General features: G+C 37.3%; 1 protein-coding gene across 1 annotated transcript in view; it reads right to left on the bottom strand.

Moving 5' to 3' along the window:
• Positions 1–20,022, bottom strand: part of CHSY3 (chondroitin sulfate synthase 3) — a 313,025-nt gene that overhangs the window by 177,087 nt on the left and 115,916 nt on the right. The window lies entirely within an intron of this gene.

Below are 20,022 nucleotides of genomic sequence, written 5' to 3'. Positions count from 1 at the left end.
TTTACTCAGGATTTTCAGCAAACCTCATTTGGGGTCAATCGTACTCTACATATGTCAGAATTTTGGATTCCCTTATAATCATATTGGTCTAAGTTCTTGAGGTATAATTCCGTAAGTTGCAACCATGAGTCTGTCAAGGAACTCAGAAATCCGTTTCCTTTTCTGAACATATTTTTGTAAGGGTACATTACAACAAGCAGATACTTTATTCAGAGTACTCCATATTATAAAAAATAATAAATGAATGTTATTTGATATATGAAGAGTGAGCAAAATTAAAGATAATGATATACCATTTTTCCCCAGAAACTCTGTCTTACTAACTGTAACCATTATACATTCCCCTATATTGTAAGTGATTTTTATCTCTAGAGCATCATCATTTAAAACTGTATATCTAAAAAATAAATAAAACTCTATATCTATAAAAACCAGTCTTATAAATTGTCATTGTCTCCAATAAAGTGAAAAAATTAACAAAAATAAAAAAAATATTACGCAGGTCTTTAGCAAACCTAGATAAATGCTATAATCATTAACAATAGCCAAATTGATATTAAAGTCCTGTCTTATATATGCAAGGTACAGATCAAATACGATTTTGTACTTGTTTTTTTAAAGATAGTAGACAAAGGGATTGATGCGATTATGAGAATTTATCATTTTTAAATGGTAATAGGTAATACAAATATTTCAAAATTAAAGTGTATAGATATTTATTTCGCCATGATCTAATTAAAGATTTGCCTGAATAATTACTATCTAGGAGGAAATGCATATTAATTAGATGCTGCAATACAATAAATTTATATGAAAATTAAAATCTAGACTGTAGAAATGATATCTGCTAACAAAGAGATCCTTGAATTTTAATTCCAAATTTCCTTAAAACATCTTAGAAAGCATTTATCAGATATACCACTATGACCCTCTCTGTACTTTTCTCAATTTAGACTTTATTAGTATACAGGCTATCCTAAAAGATATGTTAAGAAATATTTTGGCGGGAGTTGGACTGCAGTGCAGCAGGTTAAGCACAACTGGTGAAAAGCGCAAGGACCAGTGTAAGGATCCCAGTTCGAGCCCTCGGCTCCCCACCTGCAGGGCAGTTGCTTCACAAGCAGTGAAGCAGGTCTGCAGGTGACTATCTTTCTCTCCCCATCTGTCTTCCCCTCCTCTGTCCATTACTTTCTGTCCCATCCAACAATGACAACATCAATAAAAATAATAATTACAACAATAAAAAAAAGAAAAAAAGAAAAATTTTGGCAAGGCCAGGTACACCTGGTTAAGTGTGCACATTACCATATAGAAGGATGCGGGTTCATGCCACTGCTTCCCACCTACAGGGGGTTGGGTGGAGAAGCTTCACCAATAGTGAAGCAACTACTGCAGGTATTTCTCTGTCTCCTTCCATATCTCCTCCTGCACTCTCAATTCCTATCTGTCTTATCAGACAGATGGGGGTGGGGGGATGGCTGCCTGTAGGTACTGAGAGCTCCAGCCATAGCCCTGGTAGCCGATAGGGAGGGAGAAGGAGAAGCAAGAGAAGAGTAAGGGAGGGGAAGTGAGAGAAGGGGAGAGGAGAGGAGAGGAGAGGAGAGGAGAGGAGAGGAGAGGAGAGGAGAGGAGAGGAGAGGGGAGAGGGGAGGGGAGGGGAGGGAAAGGGAGGGGAGGGGAGGGAAAGGGAGGGGAGGGGAGTGAGGAGGAGGGGAAATGAGATACTTGGCATATCTTAAAATTTCATTTAATCTTCATTGTTGCCATATATATATATATATATATATATATATATATATATATATATATTAAAAGTACAGATTTATGACTTTAGGGATTAGAATTTTTTTAATGGTCAAGAAAGAAAATTTAATGATCCATAAGTCAGTGTTTTGAAGTCACTATCTGATCCTTTCTCTTTCTCTGAACTTCATCCATACAGAATTGGGATATATGTATTTCTAGAAAAGACTACTTTTATCATCATATCAGTTTAGTATGATGACTAGGACCAAGTAATACATGGCTTTCTGGACATTTCTGATGTTTATTATATTTAATTTTAGTAGTGTAATAAAAAGTAAAGAAGTATAGCGTTCACCATCATCTTGAGTTGGGCAGCTTAGAGGAAGGTTGAGGTGAACCTTTGTATTAAAGGAGCACCCTTGGGACAAAAAAGAATGAGGAAAGCAGTGAAGAAGCTAAGTTCAGTGTGGTCTCTATTGGAATAACAAGCCTAGTTGCATGGGAAGTGGTGGCCATCAGCTTGCCTTCTGTATCCTGGTTAACAGCCAATCATTGGCTAGGAAAATGGAACCATGACTTTTTTTGAGGGATATTATCTAAATAAAGAGATAACATGAGTTGTTAGCAACCAACCCTTAGAGCACTTAGCTGATCAGCACCTTGACTGCACAGGTGGGGGCCTTTGCCACAGCCCAATAGCTGAGAAAACAAGTATATTCTCTAGTCAGTATCAATTTGCTATTTAAAGAAATAGACAGGCAGTTTCACTATGCAAACTCATTAAATATTACTTCCACATCTGAAAAATAATGATGACTTTTTGTTTAATCATATTGGTGACCTCACACAGTAAACTATGAAGTAATCACCAAGGAAATGTAGGATGAGTCTGAAAGAATTGTTTTTCCTTTTTAAGAACTATTGTCAAAATAGATCAAAAATGGTTCATTTAGGTGTTTGATAGAAGTATCAATTTATCTGAAACCTAAACATTTATTCATTTTGCCAATGAAGGTTAAAATTGTTCTGATTTTTTATATTTTTTTCATCACAGTTGTATGCTATAATTGACAGCATCTTGTGATGGAATAGTGAAAATATTAGAGGCATGAAGGATTTGTCATAAGCTGTTCAGCACATTCCCTAAAGGTCTGAGACTTCTCTAACTCCTCAAAATTAAATATGGTCAAAGAAAGACATTTATGACAGTCCAAACCTTTTCATAGTCTCAGATACATATTATTATGTGTCTGAGCAATTTGGGGAGCAAATTTTAGAAAGGATATCTTGTCACACAATATGGAAATTGGTATTCTGGAAGTCTGATGTCAATGTAATGTTGACAGTTGGACAAAAAGCTTTTCCTGTGATTTGACTTCATAGTATAAACTCTGAATTCAAGACAGTTACTCACTGTTTCCATGAAGACAGTCATAGAATAGTGGTTGATTTTTTTTTTTTAACCTGAGCACTGCTGGTCTCTGGCTTACAGTGGTGAGGGGGATTAAACCTGGGAATTTGGAGCCTCAGACATGAGAGTCTCTTTGTGTAACCATCTACTACGGATCTCCTATGGATTAACCTGTCAGTACCCATGTCCAGTGAGGAAGCATTTGCAGAAGCCAGATCTTCCACTTTCTGCACCCCATAATAATCCTGGGCCCATACTCACAGAGTGATAAAGAATAGGAAAGCTTTCAGTGGAAGGGAAGGAATACAGAGCTATGGTAGTGCAAATTGTGTGGAATTGTACCCCTCTTATCCTATAATGTTGTCAATAATTATTAAATAATAATAAAAGAATAATGGTTGAAAACTCAATTTCTTTTGAAGAAGGCTTATTTCAGAGTCAATGGAAAGATACTTAGTTAAAGGTCATACCACTATGTCCAACTGTTAATATGCTCAGTAACAGTCAACATTATAGTCAACAGAGCAAACTGAACTAATGGTCAAATGTATACAGGTACACTCTCCACTTAGTACATAGAGGAAGTGAATTAATTTCATTTTAGCCAAACTCCCTAAAATTATAGTGTCAGCAACAAAATTTGAGCACAGCCAACATATCTAGAATCCTTCTAAAGGAAATCCTGGAATTCAAATAAAAGAATTTGAGGTATTAGAAAAATTCTTACCAGACTATCCTTTGCCACAAAGGCTGTTTTGGGGTAGCCCTTCAGCTTCATTACTCAGGTGAGACCTTTACTTTCATAGTATTCTCTAATTCCATTCCAGGTGGTTCACTTCCTAACAAAGTCCCAAAACCTAGATTAGACCATGTCCCCTGAGATAGAGCATATGTTCACACGTATCCATAAACTAGGGCAAAATATATAACTAAAAGCAAAAGTACACAATATTCTGCAGTGAGTACTTCCCAACACTTCATCTGCACTATTCCAGCCTTTAGGTCCATAATTGTTCAACAATTTGTTTGGCTTTATATGTTAACTCTCTTTTCAGCCACCAGGTTCCAGATGCCAGCGGACTTCCTTCGACAGATGACTCCACCAGTGTGTCCTGGAGCTCTGCTTCCCCAGAGACCCACCCTACTAGATAAAGAGAGAGGCAGACTGGGAGTATGGACCGACCAGTCAATGGCCAAGTTCAGCAGGGAAGCAATTACAGAAGCCAGACCTTCCACCTTCTGCAACCCACAATGACTCCCAGAGAGATAGAAAATGGGAAAGCTATCAGGGGAGGGGATGGGATATGGAAACTGGCTGGCGTGAATTGTGTGGAGTTGTACCCCTCCTATCCTACAGTTTTGTTAATGTCTCCTTTTTTAAATAAATAAATAAATAGATAAATACTTTTATTAAGTAGAATAGATTAAATAGATCCTATATACAATGACTGCAGCAAGATCCTTGTGTATGAAAACAATGGAGTCAATTCTTTAGTCAATTCATATAAAATGGCATTTACTGTAGTCAGTAAAATAACTTCAGGGACACTATGAAACACTTCATAGCTCTGTCTTTCACATACTAAGCTGCCATCAGCTTTTATTATATGAACAATCCCACTGCTGGAGTTCTGTTTCAGTGAATACTCTGAATAACTCTAGTGTCCTAGGGAGAACATGCCACTAAACTGTAATTTTAAGCTTGATATTCCATGGCTGGTGAAACAGCATTCTAAGTGTTGTAATGTCTCTCCTCTATCTCTTTTCTCTGTCACTCCTTCCTCTCTAAAAAAGAAGAACAAAAAAGTTGCTATGGAGGGATAGGCTGTGCCATAATGTTACCACATTCAGAGACCTGGATTTGAGACTCTGGTTCCCACCATCAGTGGGGAGCTTCATGAGTGGTGAATCAGATCCGCAGATGTCTTTCTTCCCTCACTTCTCAATTTCTGTCTACCTAATATAAATAAATAAATAAATAAATAAATAAGGAAAATGGCGGTGGGCTAGCAGTGAAGGCACTGAGCTCCAGCAATAACACTGGTGGTAGTTAAAAAAAAACGGTGTGGGAGATCACTCAGTGATACTGTGCATGCATAAGACCAAATTTCTTCCTTATTGCCACATGAAAATATGTAGTAGTCAGTTTGTACATCTCCTCCCAAGGAGATAATTCGGATGTTAGTAATTTGAGTTCTACCTTTACTTAATAACAGTCATTTCATCATATATGGAAATGAGAATTCATATTGCTTTTTAATTCAAGGGACATTAGCATTGGTAATATGTTATTTATTTTTAGAAGCACTTATCCTTTTGACCCTTAATTTGTGCTGTTATTGGATTGCTAAAAAAGTCTATAAGAGGATATTAAATGAGATAAATATTATTAACCTGCACTTACTCCTTCATTAGCCCCTGTGATATACAATGTCGCTAAATTCAAAAGATACACATTTTGTAGATGAATGTCTGCCATAGAAGGAAATGCTGAAATTCACATTTGCTTTATATGTTACTATCTGTAGGAAATGACTTTAGACAATTCTGCCCAGGAAAAGAGCAGTGTATCAATATTGTGTACTTATTCTCTGCTTTCTTTCCCCATGGACATTTGTTCCCAAAAAGATTTGGTAGTAATGAAATTTCCTTTGGAAGTTATAAGGCAATATTGCTCTATCACTTCCTTTTAATAATACGACTGATTGGTATTAAACTTGAAAATGGAACTCTTACAGGATGAATATGCTAATACTAGTCATAATTATGACTTAAAATATTCAATAAGCTTCCATTTAAAACGAACCATTCATGATGTGTCCATATAGTGTCAGAACTCAAACTTTTGTGAAAAGGCAATTACTCTACTGGGTTTGCTATCTCTAAGCAACTTAAACACTATATAATAAAGGTGAGCCTAGTCCCCACTTTTAGGGTAGGGGTGGGGGTGAGCTTCACAAGTGAGAAGGAGTCCTGCAGGTATCTCTCTCTCTCACTCTCTATCTCCACTTTCTCTCTCCATTTCTCTTTGTTTCTATCCAATAAATACATAAGTAAATAAAATATTAAAATAAGTAAACATAAAAGAATAAAACACATTTTAATTAAAATCAAACTATATAGAATATTATGGAGTAAAAAAAAAGCCCACCTCATTCCTTTTTAATATTTAGTTTATATTTATTTGGTATAGATAGAAAGAAACTGAGACTTAGTGGGAAATAAAGATGGAGAGAGAGAAAGAGAGATACCTATATTGCTTCACTGCTCATGAAGCTTTCACCCCGCTGGTGGGAACCACAGATCTGAAACTTTGTCCTTGTGAATGGTAATGTGTACACTCAACCAGGTGTGCCACCGCCTGGCCTCCCTCATCTCATTCTGGAAAGGTATACACTATTAAAGTTTTATTTTGCATTATGTCTCATAGATGGGACCATTAGGTTGAAGGATTTCCACTGGTTCTTCCACTATCTATTCTTACTTAAAAGTTTTTTTTGAAGTCTACGAAATTTGATATTTTTGCTGATTTATATTTTACAAATAATATTTCCAGTTTTTCCTTTAGTTTGGATTTCATAAAATCTAGGATCTGAGGGAACAGCATAGCTAGGCTTTCTGTAACTTCCTTGGCCAGAAACAGGGTGAAAGTAAAAACAGGATGGTGTAGGATAGTCGGGAGTCTTTTCTTTTCACTTCTTTTCTTTCTCTTTCCTGGGGGGATTAATGGATTATAGCTAATAGAAAAATACAGTAGTTAGTACTTGTTTAACATTTCTTAGTTTTTCACGTAACAATCAAACACCACCACCCCATCACCCCCATGCCCACCCCAGGTCCTCCTCTGCCATCAAGTTCCAGGACCTGAACACTCCCCCTGATCCCAGATTATTTTATTTTGGTGCAATGCACCAACTCCAGTCCAAGTTTTCCCTTCTGTTCTTATTTTTCAACTTCTGTCTATGAGTAAGATCATCCCATACTTATCCTTCTCTTTCTGGCTTATCTCACTTAACATGATTCCTTCAAGCTCCATCCAAGAGGAGATGAAGTAGGTGAATTCACCATTTTTAAAAGCTGAGTAGTATTCCATGGTGTGTATATACCACAATTACTCAGCCACTCAGCTGTTGTTGGACACCTCAGTTGCTTCCAGGTTTGGGCTAATACAAATTGTGCTGCTATGAACATGGGCATACACAGATCTTTTTGGATGGGTGGTTTGGTTCCTTAGGATATATCCCCAGGAGAGGAATTACAGGGACATAGGGTAGGACCATTTCTAGCCTTCTGAGAGTTCTCCAGACTGGTCTCCAGAGGGTGGACTAATTTACATTCCCACCAGCAGTGCAGGAGGGGAACGTTCCTTTGTCCCCACAACCTCTCAGGTATTTGTTGCTGCTACCTTTTCTGATGTATTATATTCTCACAGAAGTGAAGTGGTATCTCATTGTCTTTCTCTGGCAATCAGTGATTTGGAACATTTTTTTATGTTTGTTGGCCTTCTGAATCTCTTCTTTTGTGAATATTCTGTTCATATCCTATCCCCATTTTTTTTTGGATGGAGTCATTTGTTTTTAGTTGTTATTTGTTTTTGCTGAGTTTGGTAAGTTCTTTATATATTTTGGTTATTAGCCTCTTGTCTAATGTATGGCATGTAAATAACTTTTCCCATTCTGGGATAGGTCTCTTTGTTTGGGTGCTGCTGTATAAAAAGTTTTTAATTTGGTGTAGTCTGATTGGCTTAATTTTATTTTAGTTTTCCTTGCAAGTGGACTTGTATCATTGAAGATGCCTATAAAATTTAGATGGAAAAGAGTTCTGTCAATATTTTCCTCCAAGTATCTGATATTTTCTGGTCCAACATCCAAGTCCTTGATTCATCTGGAATTTACTTTTATGTCTCTTAAAACGTAGTGGTTCAGTTGTATTCTTCTGCATGTTTCTACCCAATTTTTCTAACACCATTTGTTGAAGAAACTCTCCTTTCCCCATTTGGGCACCTTTGTCAAAGATTAGATGTCCATAAGTATGAGACTTACTTCAGGGTTCGCAATTCTATTTCACTGATCAGTGTCTATTTTTGTTCCAGTACCAGGCAGTTTTGATTATAAAATCACTATAATACAATCTGAGATCTGGGAGTGTGATGCCTCCAGTTCTGTTCTTTCTTTCCAAGATTGTTTTGGAAATTTTAGGTCTTTTCTGGTTCCAGATAAACATTTGTAGTTTTTGTTCTAGTCTCTTAAAAAACAAAATGGGTGGAACCTTTATGGGGAGTGCATTATATTTTTATACGGCTTTGGGTGGTATATTCATTTTGATTATGTTAATTTTCTAACCCATGAACATGGAATATATCCCTACTTCTTTGTATCTTTTTCTATTTACTTGAATAGTGACTCATAATTTTCAGTATATGTCTTTCCCTTCTTTTCACTTCATACTATGTATGCTTAACCCATTGTGCCATCACCTGGCTCCCAAGTCTTTCACTTCTTATTTTTTAGGTTTGTTCCTAGATATTGTATTAGATGTCCATAAGTATGAGACTTACTTTAGGGCTTGCAATTCTATTTCACTGGTAAGTGTCTATTTTTGTTCCAGTAGCAGGATGTTTTGATGATGATGGTCTTATAATATAGTTTGAGATCTGGGAATGTGATGCCTCCATTTCTGTTCCTTTCCCTCAAGATGGTTTTGGCAATTCTAGGTGTTTTCTGGTTCCAGATAAATTATTGTAGTTTTTATTCTATTTTCTTAAAGAAGTTTGGTGGAACTTTGATGGATATCACATTAGATTTGTATATGGCCCTGGGGAGAATATTCATTTTGATGATATTTATTCTTCCAATCCATGAGCATGGGATGTCTTTCCATTTCTTGGTATTATTTTCTATTTCCTTGAATAGTGACTCATAGTTTTCAGTATACAAGTCTTTCACTTCTTTGTTCAGTTTTATTCCTAGGTATTTTATTGATTTTGCTGCAACAGTGAATGGGAGTGATTTCTGCATGTCTTCTTCTTCAGACTGGTATTTGCATAAAGAATTGCCACTGATTTTTGTACATTGATTTCATAGCCTGGCACCTTGCTATATTGCCTAATACAGAAGTGATTCTTAATGTATAGAAATCAGCAAGTTGAACTACATCAAAATAAAACACTTCTGAATAGCAAAGTGAGTTATCAAAGAGTAAAGTCAACTGTGGAACAGGAGAAAATATTCTTAACTCATATATCTGATAAATGGATATTATCCAATATGTATGATTTAATTGCAAAAACAATTTCAAATAGAGTAAGAAAACACTTTTTCACAAAGACTTAGAGATGGCCAATACATACATGCAAAAGTTTCTGACATCATTAATTATCAAGAAGATGCAAATCAAAGCCACAGTATCATACATACTAAAATTATTATCATCAGAGTCATACAAATAACTCACAAGGTAGGGCACATGAATGAGTGCTTCTGGTTAATGATTAATTATTTTTTCATAATGTCCTGGAGAGACAATTTAAAAGAAGTATAATATTACTTTAGAATTTGGAATGGAATGGAATGAGCTGAAACACTAAATATGTCTCCCTCTAGTTTGTTAAGACAGCAGTGGTCAGGATCTAGCAAAGTGACTTGTAATCTTACTTACTTTTTGTTGCCCTTGTTGTTTTTTATTATTGTTGTAGCTATTGTTGTTGTTATTGATGATGTCCTTGTTGGATAGGACAGAGAGAAATGGAGAGAGGAGGGGAAGACAGAGAAACCCACTGTGCTACTGTCTGATTCCCAACTTGTAACATTTTTAACATATGCAACATTTTAATGCAGGGTGATTGTATCTAACACAATGTTATCTGTGAACAACTTGGTAATCAATACTAAATGAAAGCTAAATGAATGATCTAATTTGGGTGTTCTAGAATAACCCGGGGGAAACCAACATTCTGAAAAACAAACATACTTTGGTTTTAATTTTAATTTCATTGCAATAATTACAGAGATTTTAAGACACCGTTTAAATTGAAAAGGATTTAGCTAGAAGCAGTTGTTCCCAAGTTATTGAAGATCTGATGTACATATCTGAAGTCTCATAAACAGACCTGATTACCCTTTTCATAAAATAAATGTCGCTCTTTGCTACTTACCTTGTCACCTTTTTTTCCTGTACCTTGATGTATATAAGCATTATCATTCATTTCTACTTGTCTTCTCAGTACCAAACACTATTAAGATTATCTATAAACTTCATGTTGCTTTATTTTAACTACTGCCAATTCAATTTGTTTTTCACTTGTACCTTGTACTATATACTAGTAAATGTCAAATGCATGTACAATGATGATTAGATTGCTGATAGTCATATATTGATGCAACCCCACTTTGTCTATTCATTGCTAAGGAATTTTGAAAGCAAGCTTGTTTCCTCCCATTTAGTTCTACTATCATTCTTCAGAAAATTCTACTGGCTCTATTATTCAAAACATATTCAGATAATTTATTTTTCTCATCTCTAAAACTACTGTGCTTGATGCAGCTTTTCATGTATTGCTTTTATCATAATCTGCTACCTTTGCTTTCTTACTTTGAAGAAGTGTATTTTTGCATTGATTTTAATAGTGATTTAATAATGGTTTATGAAATTACAAGATTACAGGTGTACAATTCCACACCATTCCCACCTCCAGACTCCAGAGTTCTGTGTCCTCATTCCCTCCATTGGAAACTGTAGTGGTTCTATTAAGATCACAGATAAGGGCTTACTATTATCCCTACAGCAATCTGCCTATCATCTATCTATCTATCTATCTATCTATCTATCTATCTATCTATCTATCTATCATCTATCTATCTATCTATCATCTATCTATCTATCTATCTATCTATCATCTATTCATCTATCTATCATCTATCTATCTATCTATCTATCTATCTATCTATCTATCTATCTACTATCATCTGTCTGTTTTCCTATGTCCCTGCCTTCTCTTCCTTTCTAAGTCACACTTACACCTACCACTACTTTTGAATGTCTTTCCTTTTCTCTTCTTCTCCCTCTGGGTCCTGATGGAATTGGGTTTCAGAATTCTCTAGCTGTCTCCCTCTAACATTTCTCCCCCTCTGGGAGTATGGGTCAGAATTCTTTTTGGAGTGCAGAAGATAGGACATGGATGTTGGCAGGCCTATCCATACCCACCAGGCCAGGGTTGGGTTCTGTAGAGGTGAGATTCCAGGACACATTAGTGAGGTCATCTGCCCATGGAGTTTAGTATGGAATTGCAATAGCATCTGCAACTTGGTATCTGTGGCTTAGTGAGTTTCTGAAGAAATCCTGGCTATATTTCACTGAGTTTTCAGGGTTTTTTTTTTTCTTTCTAGTTTTGCAGGAGAGCTTTCTGAAAGGGCTCCTACTCCACAGCCATGCCTGTGGAAGTTCCCAGATAATGTATTTTTTGTGCTTTGCACCACCTGTGCTTAACCCACTGTGCTACCACCCAACTCCCTAGATAATGTACTTTTAATGTGTGACTTTTAAGATTATTGCCACTCCTATGATCAGAATAGCCCTATCTATTCCCAATCACTCAGCATTAAAGTCTACTTCCTAAAGTGATTTATAAGACTTTACCTATTATTATTAATTCTCTACCTTTAGTACTCTCTCTACTCAAAACTAGCCTTTAGATCTATTTAGTATGCTCTCTTCTTTAATATGCTAACCAAGTCTCTTTCCCAAACTACAGTTATTACTGCCCTTGTCTAGGAATTTCATTCTCTGGTTTGTCTGATTCTTTCGTGACCTACATCAAGTCTTTAATCAACTATTATTTTCCCTGTGACAGCTTTCAGATTTAAAAGTACAGTGCATTGGCCCTCCTTAGTCCATAAGCACCCTGTGTCCTGACATTTTACTGCATTTTTTTCATCACAGAACCTAGCACTATCCAGTATGATAATTTTTATAGATTGTCTATTTTTGTTTTCCTTCTTTTCTAAAATGTGAGTTCTATGAAGTGAAATGAAGGACTTTATTTGTTTTATTCAGTTTTATCCAGTGTCTTTAGAACTGTTCCTGTACCACAAATATCTGCTGAATGATTCTCTCCCTGATTTTTGAAAGGAAACCAATTAAATGTCAATGATGAGAATGGTGATAAATGTTCATAATAAAATAATAAAATGTTACTAAAATTGTCAATACTCAGACATCTATTTGGGGAAATGAACCATTCTTTTTAAACATATAAAGTTGTAACTCTTATAAACATGGAAGACATGAATAATTTTGGAAGTTAATAATGATAGTTTCACATAGAGAAATCATCCAAGATTAAAAGATAAAATCTGTCAGTATATTCATTATGAAAAAATCAAAATTTTCTTCCATTTTATTTACATCCTTTATAAATAATAACAGAAAGACAAGTCTTTTCTTTCTGTATCATTTCTAGCACAAGAAAGTATAAAACTAGTAAAAACTTAATTTGTGCCATAGTTCAACTGATAAACACCAAAACAATTTTCAAACAAACATCTGAGAGGCCTTGTTGTTGAGCAACAACCAAAAGTCAGATTTACTTAAATTAAAAATTTCAAATTCCTGAGTTCCTCCTTCTTCACTTTCTGTGAAATTTGTGAACATGCATTTTGCTGAAGCAAAATAATAATAATACATCTTTATACTTAATACTACATTGAAGACAGGTGGAGAATTATACATGAAAATCTGTTCTGACATAGCTAATTGTATTTACTCACTTAATTTGTACTAATAGTAATGGAATTATTAATAAAGATAATCAAATTCAAGAGTTTTGTATTTTTTAAATTTTTAAATTTTTTTTTGTTCTTCTTTTTAATATTTATTTATTTGTTGCCCTTGTTGTTTTATTGTTTTAGTTATTATTATTATTGATTTCACCATTGTTGGGTAGGACAGAGAGAAATAGAGAGAGGAGGGGAAGACAGGAATGGGGAGAGAAAGACAGACACCTGCAGACCTGCTTCATCGCTTGTGAAGCGACTCCCCTGCAGGTGGGGAGCCGAGGATTCGAACGGGGATCCTTACACTGGTCCTTGTGCTTCATGCCACGTGCGCTTAACCTGCTGCACTACCGCCCAACTCCCCAAATTCAAGAGTTTTATTGGGGTTAAAAATAAGGAGGAAAATTTAAAGTACAGAAAATAGGTAATATAAAAAATCCTCCCACACACACACTCACACAGACATACCATGTCTGAGTGCTCAATCCTAGTTCCTCTACTCACCAGTTCATTTCCAATATGTCAGGACTAATGAAAACATTAAAAATTGAAAGCATTTCTAAATAATTTTTTGACAAAATGTCTGCAGAGGTAGTTATTATGATTCATAAGAACATATGAGAAACAGCTAATATTTTTATCACTTGATACAGTTTCATTTATCACAAGACTAAGTTTCCTGAGAAAGAATTAGTAATTAATTACGCATCTATGGGTTTCCACCCCATCAATATCTCCTTTTCTCCCTAACACCTCTTCTCTGGGTTTAAACTAGAATGGTTAGAAATTACCTCTGGCAAGAAGGAGGAAAAAGAACATGGGAGAGAAAAGAGAATAGTCAGAGTAGGTGTGTAGTGGAGTGAGAGTGATAAGAAGAAAAACTTTGATGAAGATTCAGAATTTTTATTATTACACAGACTGGAAAAGCTCCATTACTTAAATGAGACTTTCATGACTAAAGTACGTGAAGGCCTTTTTTGTTTTATCGGTATAAACAAAAATGCACAGGGATTTGAAAATTGTGCGGCCTTAAGCCAGCCCCCCCATGCTCCATTGCTCCACTATGGCCTATTTACATAATCATTGTTTTGCCTGAAAGATCCCCACCTCTCATCTATCTTCTTTCTACTTTGAGACTTGCCCTGCCTGCAGGGTATTAATTCATCCCACTGGTTAAAACCTTCGCAAACAGTTGCTAAACCTACTCTTTTCTTTTCCCCATCCCCTTTCCTAGCGATTTCCTCTTCTGACTTGCCACTTCCGGTTCTAATATATAAAAGTATTGTCTCTAATCAATAAAGACACATTGCGTTCAGCTCTGCCATGAGTTCCTGGTCTCTCTCCCTCTTCACTGAGTAAGCAGCAGCCCAGGTTGGCTCCAGTCCAGTTCTCTCCAACCCAAAGAGCTCCTGCCTAGGAAGAAACATCCTCACACTAGCCTGGCAGAAAATGGCCTTTCAGGAAGGATTCACATGCTCATATGTGAGGTGTGTGGTTAGTTGACAGACTCCAGCTGTCAGCTTCATCTCTGCCTCAGCTGTTAAGCCAAGTACACAGTTTGCTCAGGGTGGTCCTATCCTGTGACTGAGCAAGACTCTGGCCATTTCCTAAAGTGCACTCTACTTGAAGCTACCCAGCAGAGATTATCAGATCTGCACAGCTGACTGTTGACTTTCCCTGTCAAATCCCCCCTTTTCCTTTCACAGGCGTTAATTTTGCAGTAAATCTTTAACTCCATCTTGAGTGTCTGCTTCCTGAAAAATCCTTCCTGTGATAAGACTTGTTTGAGATTCATTCTAAAAAGCTCCAGTAAGCACTGAAAGTTCAGATTTATCCCTAATCAGCTAACAGCCTCATACATTTTTAATCAGCTATGTTTTAGATATAGTCCACCATATCAGTAAACATAATAGAACTAATTTTGTGACCTCAGAGTGATTTCATTAAATCTCCTCTGTCTGCACTTGCGGTGAAAGGGGTAACATTTTTTGGAAGTAGGGGAATCACAGTGCAGAGCAGGGTTGTCCCCATTAGTTCTCCTGGAAGTAGGCTCAAAGTAGGAGATCACATCCCTCATTCTTCTCATTTTGGAAATAAGGGATGTTGAATCTGAAGGAAAGCTAGACAAGACGAGATGTCTTGATAAAAGAAAACTATCTCATGAAACTTCCATTTAACACTGTAATATACAAGGACCAGGGTTCAAGTCCTGGTCCCTATCAGGTAGCGAGAAGTTTTACAAATGGTAAAGTAGTGCAGCAAGTGTCTTTCTGTCTCCCTCTCTATCTTTTCTTTCCCATCTCAATTTCTCTGTCTTGTAGATTCATCATGTAGGTACTGATCCCCAGTGTTAATCATGGCAGCAATAAATATTAATTAATTAGTCACACTCTATTACAAAAATGAGCACAGTCTGACAAAAATATATTACATGATTTAAAATAATCCTAAAATATGGGCTATAATAAAAACAATAATTATTTTGGGAGGAAAATTTTCTTTTTAAAAAGATAGTTATTTAATGAGGAAAAAGAATGACAAGCGCACTGCCTGCTTTCACCTATACAGTGCCACTCTGCAGTGCCAGTGATCCACCCAGGGCCTTACACATACAAGTTGTGCTTTACTGACTGGACCACTCAGCCATCCTTAGGTAGAACTTGGACTGGGTTTGGTGTATTGCACCAAAGTAAAGGACTCTGGGGATAAGGGGTCTTTATATCCTGGTGTATGATGGTAGAGGAAGGCCTATCTGGGGGTGAGAATGTTTTGCAGAAAATAGAAATTTTACACAGGTATCAGTAACTATTTGCTATAAACCATTAACTACCCCCCATAAAAAATAAGTAAGAAAGAAAATATCTTATACTAGTTCAACTTATTTCACATATCTCACATAATTGTTTCTCATTCATGGAGAAAACTGAATTGTTGTTGGCTTCATAATTACTGGAAATAGAAAATATTATTGATACTGCTCTAGACTTTCATGTCTGAAAACTAGAGGTCCCAAGTTCAATCCTTAGCACCATAAACCACAGCTGGTAAGTCTCTCAGTTTCATTAAAATACATAAATAAATAAAAATTAAAAGGAAAATACTGTGGTCTGGGAGGTAGCTCAGTGGATAAAGCATTGGATTCTCAAGCATGAGGTCTTGAGTTCAATCCCCCCAGCAGCATATGAACCAGAGTGAGGCCTGGTTCTTTCTCTCCCCTGTCATTTCTCATGAATAAATAAATAAAATCCTTAAAAGAAAAAAAAAAAGGAAAATACCAAGAGAAGCAACAGATATATTCTGAATCTATTAGTATGCAATGATACAGTTGAAATCATTGACAATGACTAACAGATGAATTGGTAACAATAAGTTAATTAAAAACCTGTTTTTACTTGGAATTCACTTAACGTTTCACTGAATGCACATACTGTCTTGAGTTATCAACTAGAAAATTGTTATGTCCGAGGTGAGCATGATTTTTCTTTCTAGAAGTTTCTAGCCTGCCACTTTAAAAGATCAAAATGGGCCTATTAAAATTTATTTCAACAGAAATGATTTAAGTTTGAAACTGAGAACAGTAAATCCTTATATATTTATCTAAATGTTATCTGTGACACAGTGTTGCATATTTCCACTGGGAAGATATGATATAGATTTAGTTCACATTTATTTCTCCAGAAAATTACACAATTCAAGTATACTACCAAATATATGTTATCTCTTTTTCCCCAAATTATTCATGGTATTAAAATATGTATAGGATAATATACATCTTAACCATGTTTATACTAGATATGTATCTCTTCAGATCTTACACAAGTTAAAAATGTATATAATTCACCTGTGTCATTATGACCAATGATAGTTCTACTGCTGTAGTAGCCAGAGTAATGTTGCCACATAGAATATCACAAAATTTACACGTAACCAGCCATCTTTGAACATTTGCAATTTTTTAAGAAGTAAAAAGTTAATATTAGGTATCACTCTATTAAAATATCTGTGCTCACACTGAGAATAGATAAATATATGTTTGTGCCATGGGATAAACCCTGGTCCTCACATACATATGTGATGCCACCTCTGACTAGCCTCCATAGTCAAATTTTTAATACTTTATTTTAGATAAAGAGAGGGAAAGAGGGGAAAGAGAGACAAAGAGGAGAGTAGGAAAGGAGAGAGAAAAACAGTAGTACTGTCGCTCATTCATAGAGTCCCCCCCTGGTGCTATCCTATGGCAAATTTGTGTAGGGTTTGGACTTTTCTAGATATTAAATGAGGACTAGATCATTTACAGCCTGTAATTTCATTAAAATCTTGTTACAAAACCGGCTCAATTCAGAACCAACGTAGAGCTATTTAACATCATCATAAAACTCTATGCCTAAGGCTGGGAGTATGGTTCAACCAGTCAATGCCCATGTTCAGCCGGGAAGTCTGAGCTTCACCTACCCAAGTAGGAAGGCCTGGAAGCTTCTTCACAGACTGGGTGCCGGTAGCCAACCCCCTCCTGTCTCCCATCCTCCCGTATCTCCAAACTCAGTGGCCAGTCACCTAACTCAAGTTGGACGTGCTAAGATCGACCCAGTCTGGAAAAGAGAAATTTCCCACGAGTGGTCATCCCACTTCGGTTATCTTGTCCATCTCCAAAACTCTCTCCCTTTACACTGTCTGAACTGGAAGACGCTTTGAAGACCGTTAAACTGGGAACAGCTGCTGGCTATGATAACATCACCCCAGAACTCATTCTTAACCTGGGTCCCGCGGCAAAGAAGTGGCTCGCTTCATTCCTGTCCCACATCTTGGAATCTGAGTCTATGCCCAAAGTTTGGCGTCATGCGAAGATAATAGCGGTTTTGAAACCAAAGAAAGACCCAACACTGGCCACCAGCTATAGACCAATTTCTCTCCTTTCCGTGTGTTACAAACTCCTTGAGAGGCTGCTTCTGTCACGTATTTTTCATGTTACAGAGAAATTCCTATCACCCGCCCAAGCTGGTTTCCGCCCAGGAAGATCTACCTGCGAACAAGCCCTGGCCCTCTCAACTTACATTGAAAATGGATTCCAGAAGAATTTAAAGACGGGTGCTGTCTTTGTTGATCTCACAGCAGCCTATGACACGGTCTGGCAGCGTGTTCTCCTAGTCAAGATCTCAAGATGCCTGCCTCCATGGGTGGCCAACACTATATCGTTTCTTCTCCAAAACAGAAGATTCCGGGTGCATCTGGGTGACAAGTCTAGCAGATGGAGACCTGTCTCAAGTGGCCTCCCCCAGGGCTCTGTTCTGGCTCCTACGCTATTTAATATTTACATCAATGACCTCCCAGAAACTTCTTCAAGGAAGTTCATCTACGCCGATGACATCTGCTGTGCAACTCAGGCATCCAAGTTCGACATCCTCGAGGAAACACTCACGAAAGACATGTCTCTGATATCTGATTACTGTAAAAAATGGCGACTAATCCCTAGCACTGCAAAAACGGTATCATCTGTTTTCCGTCTACACCATGCCTCGGCCTCGCGTGAGTTTAATGTGCAGCTTGGCGGTACGAGAATCCGGCATGAAGCCCAGCCAGTCTATCTTGGCGTTACTCTCGATCGCACTCTGTCATTTCACAAACATCTCATAAAAACTGCAGCAAAGGTGGGCGCGAGGAATAACATCATTGCAAGACTGGCCAGCTCCTCATGGGGCGGGAGCGCTTCCACGCTACGATCATCATCTCTGGCATTATGCTATTCCACTGCAGAATACTGTGCCCCAGTATGGTTCCGTAGCCCCCATGTCCACTTGGTCGATTCCAAATTATATTCCTCCATGAGGATAATTTCTGGAACCATCCGTTCCACCCCAGTTCCATGGATGCCAGTTCTTAGCAACATCACCCCACATGATATTCGTCGGGATGCGGCATCATCTAAGTTCATTTCCCATGTCTATGCTCGACCGGACCTGCCAATATACGCGGATATCTTCGCCCACCCTGTCCAACGCTTGACGTCTCCTCACCCAATCTGGTCCCCTACGCCTACACTGAACTTCTCTGTTCCAGACTCTTGGAAACACAGTTGGCAGTCAGCTGAGTTAAAGAACAAACACCTCATCACAGACCCCTGCAAGCGTCAACCCAGCTTTGACCTAGCACGTTATGATTGGGCCCTCCTCAATCGCTATCGAACAGGCCATGGCCGGTGCGCCGCTATGTTCTATTGCTGGGGAGCCAGAGACGACCCGAACTGCCCCTGCAGCTACAGACAGACTATGACCCACATAGTCAACGACTGCCACCTCTCCAGATTCAAAGGAGGTCTCGAAACTTTACATCAGGCTCAACCTGACGCTGTTGACTGGCTACGGAAGAAGGGCAAACGCTAGAAGAAGCCGGGAAGTAATTACAAAAGTCAGACCTTCCACCTTCTGCATCCCACAATGACCTTGCGTCCATACTCCCAGAGGGATAAAGAATAGGAAAGCTATCAGGGGAGGGGGTGAGATATGGAGATCTGGTGGTGGGAATTGTGTGGAGCTGTATCCCTCTTATCCTATGGTTTTGTTAATGTCTCCTTTTTTAAATTAAAAAAAAAAATTTTTTTAAACTCTATGCCTAATGTGCTGGATGAACACCGTTTCTTGTAGCACATACTTAGTTGGAGATTCCCAAAGGGAATGAGAAGTAAGTCACATAAAGTGGTATCAGTCATAAATATAAGACAACACTAAAGACCTGACTGCTGATGTTTACATTAAGGTTGAGTACATAAGTGCAAATACATACATACACACAAGACCATTGAGAAAACTGATATTTTCTTCTCACAAACTACAGAGCAGTGATCAATTTAATTTTATTAAATTGAGAGAGCAGAACACTATGTTATAGGCATTTGGGTTTGCTACATGTTGTTATTTAATTAAATTGATCTGCCAGATTTTCAGAGTAAGGTAATTTTTATTAGAATTTATTTATAATAACTTGATTAAAAATATAACCTAGTATAAAACGCCAAAAGTCACATATAATTTTAGAGACAGAACATTCTCATTTTCTGAATATTGGTCTGAGACTATTGGTACTAAATATGGTTTCCCTGTA

The sequence above is a fragment of the Erinaceus europaeus genome, chromosome 2 (genome assembly GCF_950295315.1).
Source record: "Erinaceus europaeus chromosome 2, mEriEur2.1, whole genome shotgun sequence".
Classification (NCBI taxonomy): domain Eukaryota; kingdom Metazoa; phylum Chordata; class Mammalia; order Eulipotyphla; family Erinaceidae; genus Erinaceus; species Erinaceus europaeus.
The sequence above is the reverse complement of the archived record's forward strand: the minus strand, read 5'-3'. Positions and strand labels throughout refer to the sequence as shown.